Source organism: Magnolia sinica, chromosome 17, assembly GCF_029962835.1.
Source record: "Magnolia sinica isolate HGM2019 chromosome 17, MsV1, whole genome shotgun sequence".
Lineage (NCBI taxonomy): Eukaryota > Viridiplantae > Streptophyta > Magnoliopsida > Magnoliales > Magnoliaceae > Magnolia > Magnolia sinica.
The window spans coordinates 57075253-57083207 of record NC_080589.1 but is presented as its reverse complement, the minus strand read 5'-3'; positions in this window follow the sequence as shown (position 1 = coordinate 57083207).

The window sequence follows — 7955 nt, the reverse complement described above, 5'->3', positions numbered from 1 at the left end:
AGATACCGGGAGCATATTCCTATTAGGATAATGATACACAACCATCATAATCACTCGATCTTGAATGTATGAGTTGAAATAAGGGCATACTTTAAGCTACGTAAAACTCAGGGCATTAGAATTCAAAAGCAGAAGAAAGCCAGAAAGAAATGAAACTGCGCATGCACTCACATTAGGAGGGGTTACAGCATATAACTGGGACCATCAGTCATCCAAACTCTCCCTATGGGGATTCACAAAATTGTTATGGCTCCATGTCCGTATATGTGGGAACAAAATCGACTCATCATTAAGTCAAAGCATCAACCAATCAAAGTACTTGTAAAAAAAGTGTCTGCCACAATGAAACAACTCTCAAGAACCGTGCCCGGGATAGGAAGGACAAGTAAAAGAACAGAAGATATCTCAACTAGGGGATAATGACTCTATATCCCGAAAGTATCAAGCCAAGTAGCATAATCAAGAGCCATATACAAGTGAGCCAGTAATGCCTTCCCCCAAGCGTAGGGGTGACCTGAAAAAGTCAAATCCTCCACCAAGATGAGGTAAACAAAGTGAACTAAGCTGTGCAAGATGTTGAACACATCCACGCCCAAATGATAAAATAGGAATGTAACGTCCCGAAAAAATGTATACAAAGATCCGAGTACAACCTCAGGCAGAACAACCCAAGGACCGCATCCTGTCGTATAAGTTAGACAGGATTTAGTTGAGTACTAAATAATTGGTGGATTAAGCTTGGGCCACTATTTTCACAAATGGGAAAGCCTAAAACCATGAGTACCACTGACTCAATGTCACCTGAAGACCTAAGAGAAATCCCAAGAGCTTGTCGCTCTCGGGAGTACATTGAAACTCTGTAACGGACTTAAACCGCACGTCGGGGATCCGATGACCACAAAACTATAGGACTATGTCTGTCCTGCTGGGCTTGACAACCATCACGGGAATTAAGCCCAGATAATGTCCAAAAATGCCTAACTTGAGCCATGAGTGAAGTGCATGAGAAATACGAATATCCTTAGAAAATGAACTAAAACTTAAGTGAATTGGGCCATTCACTCTTGCGCAAAGTTGAAAAATTCAGACCGTTAGTTTATGACTAAAATTCACCCATGGGGAAAGAAAATTTTTCTACACATATCCGTATAACAGTGGCCCCGATTGAGTACGTACGATCGTTGATCTGACACCGGCTCTCCACGGTCGATCGGCTTATCCGATCGCACCGAAATTGTGTCCTAGCATGGATCCATTGTCAGGGAATGTACACTATGACGTAGATGAGTCGTGGGCCTCCCTATGAGCCCTATTCGTCAGAAACAGCCACCCCCGGGGTATAAACAATGTATAAAGTGGCCATGGGGCCATTTGCATCACAACTGGGCCTATAAATAGCCCTCATTTCACTCTCTCTCCCATATACGAATTTTGCAAAACCCTAAGGGAGAGAGAGGAGAAAAGAGGAAAGAGAGAGGAAGGACTTTGGGAGATCAGTGCAGAAACATTCTTCCATGAATCCACACACCAAATCACCACCCCGTTGCACTACCAAATCTTGTTTGGCTACGATTTCGGGTAAGAAATACTAACCCTATATCGTTGTAGAGATCCAGGATAGTTGTTTGTCAACCTAACTAACCAGTTTCGTCATTTAGGTGTCTGACATTTCATTTTGGAAACGTAGAGTTTGGACCAAGTCCGAGTCGAGTATTCTGACGAAAGGTGCCGACTATAAACGCTTAGGTTATGGTTTATCAGTGCTTTCATGACAGCTAATGATTTATGTCTGTCTTGATTGCTACCATATTATCTTAAATGTGTTGATTTCGGTATGAAATATACCTATGAACTATGATAAATAAATGATGCAACCTATGTGTTTATTGATATGTCTAAATGGGAAATAGAGAATGATTAGTGATTGCTATGATTTCTAATCTAGGACTCATCATCGTCATATGCATATAGATTTCTCTGTATGAATAATTGATAAAACATATGTTGTAACTAATGTAGTCTAAATGAGAAATTGTTGATGATTTGTATTTACTATAAGTATTAAGATAGGATTCCCTGTTGTCTTATGCATATGTACGTTTTCCTCTATGAAATCATATGATAAAATGCAAGTTATATTTGACATGTTCTATGTATTTGATGAAATGCCCAAATGACAATCCACTTGAATTGTTTTGTTGAATGCTGGGATGGACATTACACGTGGTTGTAGCAGCAATTGGATAAGATTGGGGCTACAAACGTAGCCTAGGCAATTGGTAAAAGTCCTTGTTCGGGTGGCCGAATTAGTCTCGTCACCTTGGGTAAACTTAATGAATCCGAGTCGCACGATGATTGTCGACAGTGGCTAGGCCACGAGGGGTGCTTACGCGCTCCATGTCGATTAAGTCAGCATGCGCCCGTACAAATCGAGCTTGCCTAATGAACCGATTAACCTATTATATGTTTACCATGTATGGACGCTACTGCTTGAATCTAAGGTACCCCTCACTAATGTAAAGATCCACTTTAACTATGGTACCACGATCCACTAGACTCATGAGCTGGGTATGGTGGTATGGAACACCATGTCCGAGCTGTCGACCTACGCTTGAGTAACGAGCCTTTCCGTAGTGATCAATGAGCAACTAAGACTCGTGAGCCGAGCATGGTGGTATGGGACACCGTGTTCATGCTGTCGGCCTACGCTGGAGTGACGAGCCTCCCTGTAGTGACCGCGAGCATAATTTCCTGCAACTTGCCTATCTTATATTTTTGACTAGGAGTGACGAACCTACAACTTGTCTATCGTATGTGTTTAATTAGGAGTGATGAACCTAGATGGATCCAGAACATAAGATTAGGACCACTACGGTTGTCCGATGCCGAATGTTCAATTTGGGTCAATGATATAAAGGAAGGTACCCTAGCTTTCCAAACTTACTATATGAATGAGCTTAATTAATTACTTGGCTAACACGACCATGCATCACATTGCATTAGTTATGATGTGCTTAAAAGGTGTTGGAGTTACCCCGTTTTGAGGAAGTGTTGTCATATGTGAAATAGGTTGTCGGAGTCGCGTGTGAGGGAGCTTCGATGTGAGGGCATGCATCATTACTTGCACCTCATTCCTACATTAAAAAGAGTAGTTAGGAAGTGATTGTTATGATTGCTTTATCATTACTACTTTGATTTACTTAATAACATGTGTAAATTTTACCTTATAGAACCAATGAGTTGATCACTTACTCCCACTCTGAGATGGTGTTTTAAAACACCAACTAGACTCTGATGTAGATGCAGGTGCAGATGATGTCTATGCTCGGGAGCAGGGCTTCTTGGATGAGGAGGAGGAATTCTCCTACTTCCAACTCTTGGGCAGGTCAATGTGTGCCAATATGCAGGGACCACTAGGACATCTGGGCTTAGTCGAACACTTTTACATATTCATTTTGTTCATTTTGAAACAATAGATGTATATATTGAACCTGGTTACGTACTCATACTCTAGAGGTTTTGTGAAACACCTGCATACTTAAATAGATACGTTTTAGACTTCGCTTGCTTAACTTAATTATATTCGAAGTATGATATGTTGTTTAGTATAATCCCACGCATGTTTAACTCATTAACATGGACGAAATCTGATTACCATCCTCCATACTGCATAAGTGATGTTTGGAATCTTGAGAGTAGAGCTTTGCTCAACCCTAAAAATTTAGGGCATTGCAAGTTGGTATCAGAGCATGATTTGGATTAAACTGGACCTGGGGTTATAAGTAACATGACGCACTCTGACTTAGAAAGGGGGCAATGGAATTTAGAGACAATATTAGGATCCCAAAGTTTCACTGATAGGTGAGATCAAACACTGTAATTTAGTCCACAACTGAAGGACTTAGATCACGTGCAGTGACCTAAGTCGCCTCTAGGCCGTCAATCGACGGGTTTGAGCCATCAATTGAAGAATTTCAAACCTGAGACGGATCCAGGTGGCACGAATACATGTGCGTTGGACCACGAAAAACGGACCCAACCCGCTTAAAAACTCAAATCAATGAATTCAGTGGGGCCCAGGGTGGCCCATTGCATGTAACAACCATCGGAGGTGGGGTGGCCACCACCAATCTGCAGTGCACGGCCGGCCGGACCAACGGGGCGCCGAGGCACCGCAGGATCGGTGGCGCACCGCCACCGGCAGAATTTGGTGGGTCCCTCCCACGTGTGGGGCCCCCTTTAAACACCCACACAACCCTTTTTCCCTCATTTCACCTATTTCCAACCCCTCAAACCCCTCAAACCCTCCAAAACCCTCCCTCTCTCTCTCTCTCTCAAATCTCTATCTTTAAACTTCCAAATCTCCCTTTTTCTTTACATCCTACACCCCTCACCTTAACTCTCTCCTAATCTCTCTTACATTTCTTCCTTTTTACTCATTTAAGCACTAAACCCATCACCAAGGGCTCCCAAAACACTCATCTCCTAAAAAATCCCTCCTTTCCATAGCATTTCCATCTCTATGGCCCTTTTCGAGATCGTGGCTGCCATTTTCTCCATTTCGATGCTCCTTTCCCTTATGGGGAAGAAGCAAGTGGCCCCGGATGAGGTCGGGCCAAGTCGTCCCAGTCGCTCTAAGAAGAAGACTAGTGCGAGCGCCGAACGGAGGTTGAAGTGGGACCTCGACCCTCAAATCCCAATAGAGAGGTCTCTAACGGCGGGCACCAGACTCAGTAAGTTCCGTAATCGTAAAGTTATTTTTGAAGCTCACGTGGATGAGAAATTGTTTGGGATGTATCCAGTGATTGACCACCTCCTGGAGAATGGGTGGGGCCCCATATTTGAAGGAAAAACACATGCTAGTGAGGGCACCGTGTGGGCCTTCTATGCATACATAAAGGACCCAACTCTTGAGCCTCTCCAATTTACCATCCCGTTAAGGAGAACAGGAACTAGGGTCGATGTGGATATGATGGCCCATATCATGGGAGTGGAGCGTGGTGTTGTGCATGCCAGTGAGACTAATCTCACTAGTGGACTAGAGAGAGATCGCCACACTCGCTTCCTTTACGTCCAACTCGTTAATTGGAGGCGAGGGAACAGCCTCTCAATGACACGCATGACGGATGATTTTCACCTGCTCTACCATATATGCACATACAACGTGTATCCTAGATTGAGCAACTGCACAGAATGCACTAGATTTATGGTGGATTTCCTCTACTGAGTTGGACAGGGAGAAAAGGTGTGTCTACCCACTCTCGCCTTAACTCAAATAGTTAAGGTGGCACAGTCTACTCGGGGGGGGGACTTGTCCCTCCTATTTGGCCGTCTAGTTTGCAAGATCGCCCGCAATTTGGATTCAGGCTCCACATGGACAATATCGCCCCTGTCCATTTCATCAATGAGACTACCCTCAACAACATGAAAATAGGTCTCAAGCAACGCTAAGCCAAACTTGAAGAATTTGGGGACGAGATTGAGGAGGAGACAAGAAGAGGAAGGAAGTGAAGAAGAGGAATAGGAGGAAGAAGTGGAGGCTCGGGACTCCGACTGGGAGCCTCCCACTGCTCGTGAGGACCGTCAGGACTGGGCCACCCAAGATGCTCGCCTGGCTAAGATCGAGGAGAACCACGCCAACTTGAAGAGGAAATTCAATAGAATGTTCCGTACCCTAAAAGCCCTCTTGTGCTGCATGCAGGATAAGGGAGCACCTCCGCCTTCGCCAGAATCGGAGGATTAATAGTATAGTTTGTAGTTACTCTCTTTTTGTAATAGCCTTGAATAGGCTTAGTTTGGATGCTAGGTTGGTAAATGTTAGAGTCTTTTGTTAGTCAGCTGTCATGTATTCTCTGTCATAGTACATGTAATGCCATATTATATGTAACTATGACAAATTTTGTTAAATGAAATGCATGGAGCTCCTTTTGTTTAGAAATGTGTGGAATGTTTGGGAAAAAGTTGATGATGCTATCCTAATCCTATAAATATTGTGCCCTATGTTGTATATAAGGAATACCTCCTAAAACCACTCGGAACATGGCATGTCTCCCACCTGACGGGTTGTTTGACAGGGCCCCTCTCTCGAGTGATAGCCAAACGGACCCTGGTTTGGGTCCAGGTAGTGAGACGATGCCGGATTCACAATCGGCCACTGGCCCCACAAATAGGCCAACACCGAGTGCACCACCGGTTCTAGGTCAGAACTGCGCGTCTTCGTCGATGCCACATATGCCTCAGGTAGCCCCTCCCCCTGATAGATTGAAGCAGATAATGCTCTTAATGCAAGACCATAGTAGGGGCCATTGCACAGAATATGAACGTGGCCCCACCAATGCAACATGTACAGGCCACTGGGACAATGGCTGCAAGTGGCCTGTTTGAGCGTTTTCAGCACCTCCGTCCTCCCACTTTTGCGGGTACTCATAGACCCCAGGAGGCTGAGTATTGGTTGGATCGTATTTTTAAGATGTTGAAGCATTACACTGCACTTAAGCGGAATAGGTTGAGCTGGTTACATACATGTTTGAGAAAGAGGCTAGCTTATGGTGGAACAGTGTCCTACGGACTGTTCCCACAGGATTTGCATGGACGTGGGACGAGTTCGAGGTACACTTTCATGAGAAATACTTTCCTCTCACGTATCGTAATGAAAAAGAGGGTGAATTCCTCCGCCTCAGATAGGGGGGAATGACAGTGGCAGAATATGAGAATCTTTTCACAGAACTAGCTAGATATGCTCCTTTGATTTTGGCAAATGAACCGATGAGAATGCAACAATTTTCGGAAGGATTGGGGGTAGACATCCGTACCAAGATGTGTTATGCTAGCATCCCCAACTATGCTGAGTTACTGAAAATGTCCTTGCGAGCTGAGCAGGATGGTAAGCGGGTGTCCCAAATACCCATGCCATTGGGCCCAAGGCCTAGGCCCAAATTGCAAATCCGACCGTTTCTCGGCAAGAGGCCGCGTATGAACTCGCCTCCCAGACCAATGGCTCCGCCGTCTCAGCAGAGGTGTTCCGATTTTTTATGTATATACTGTAACAAAACGGGCCATACTGACCCCTTCTGCTTTACTAAGATTAGGGATAACGACTATATGCCGCCTCAAAGGGTCAACCGCCAGCCACCGCATGCTATTTCAACTCCACCTCTACGATATGTAGCACCAGCACAACCATACAACCGACCTTCTGTATCCCGAAATAGGCTGCCACAATGACCTATGATAGCGCCGCCTAACCGCCTGCAACAAGCTCACGTACATGCACTCGCCGCCGAAGCATCTGAATCAGCGGTTGCAGTACCGCTAGCTTTTGAAGTCACTGCCACATCCAAGGTGCACCTGTATTCCTGTTAGTGGACACCGAGTCCACTATTTCAATAATAGTATGCTCTACAGTCAAGCGATTAAGGTTGGACACTACCCCTATGATTGGGGTAAGAGTTATCGTCGTAGCAGAGACCTTCTCAGACACCACAAAGCTTTGTAAGAGTTGCCTGATAGACTTAGGGAGTAGAGTGGTGTGCATTGACCTAATTGTAACCAAGATATATCATTACGACGTCAGGTTAATGCCTTTATATCGGCATGGATTGGCTCACCGATATAAAGGTAGAAATCGACTGTGAAACCAGATTGGTGACAGCCCATGGGTCCGAGGGCACGACCTTCACCTTCCCAGTTCAGGTCAGTTGTCCCTACCACATTCGTTATTACGCTTCCCTATTGAAAAATTTTGATCGTCCATCACTTGGGGACACGCCAGTAGTCCAAGATTTCACGGACATGTTCAAAACGATCCCTGGACTACCTCCTCAGCGCGAGATCGACTTTACCATCGACCTTATGCCAGGTGCGACAAATATCTCCTTACCGACATACCGCATGCTTTCGTGTGAAATGGAGGAATTGAGGAAGCAGATTGATGATTTATTGGACTTAAGTTTTAT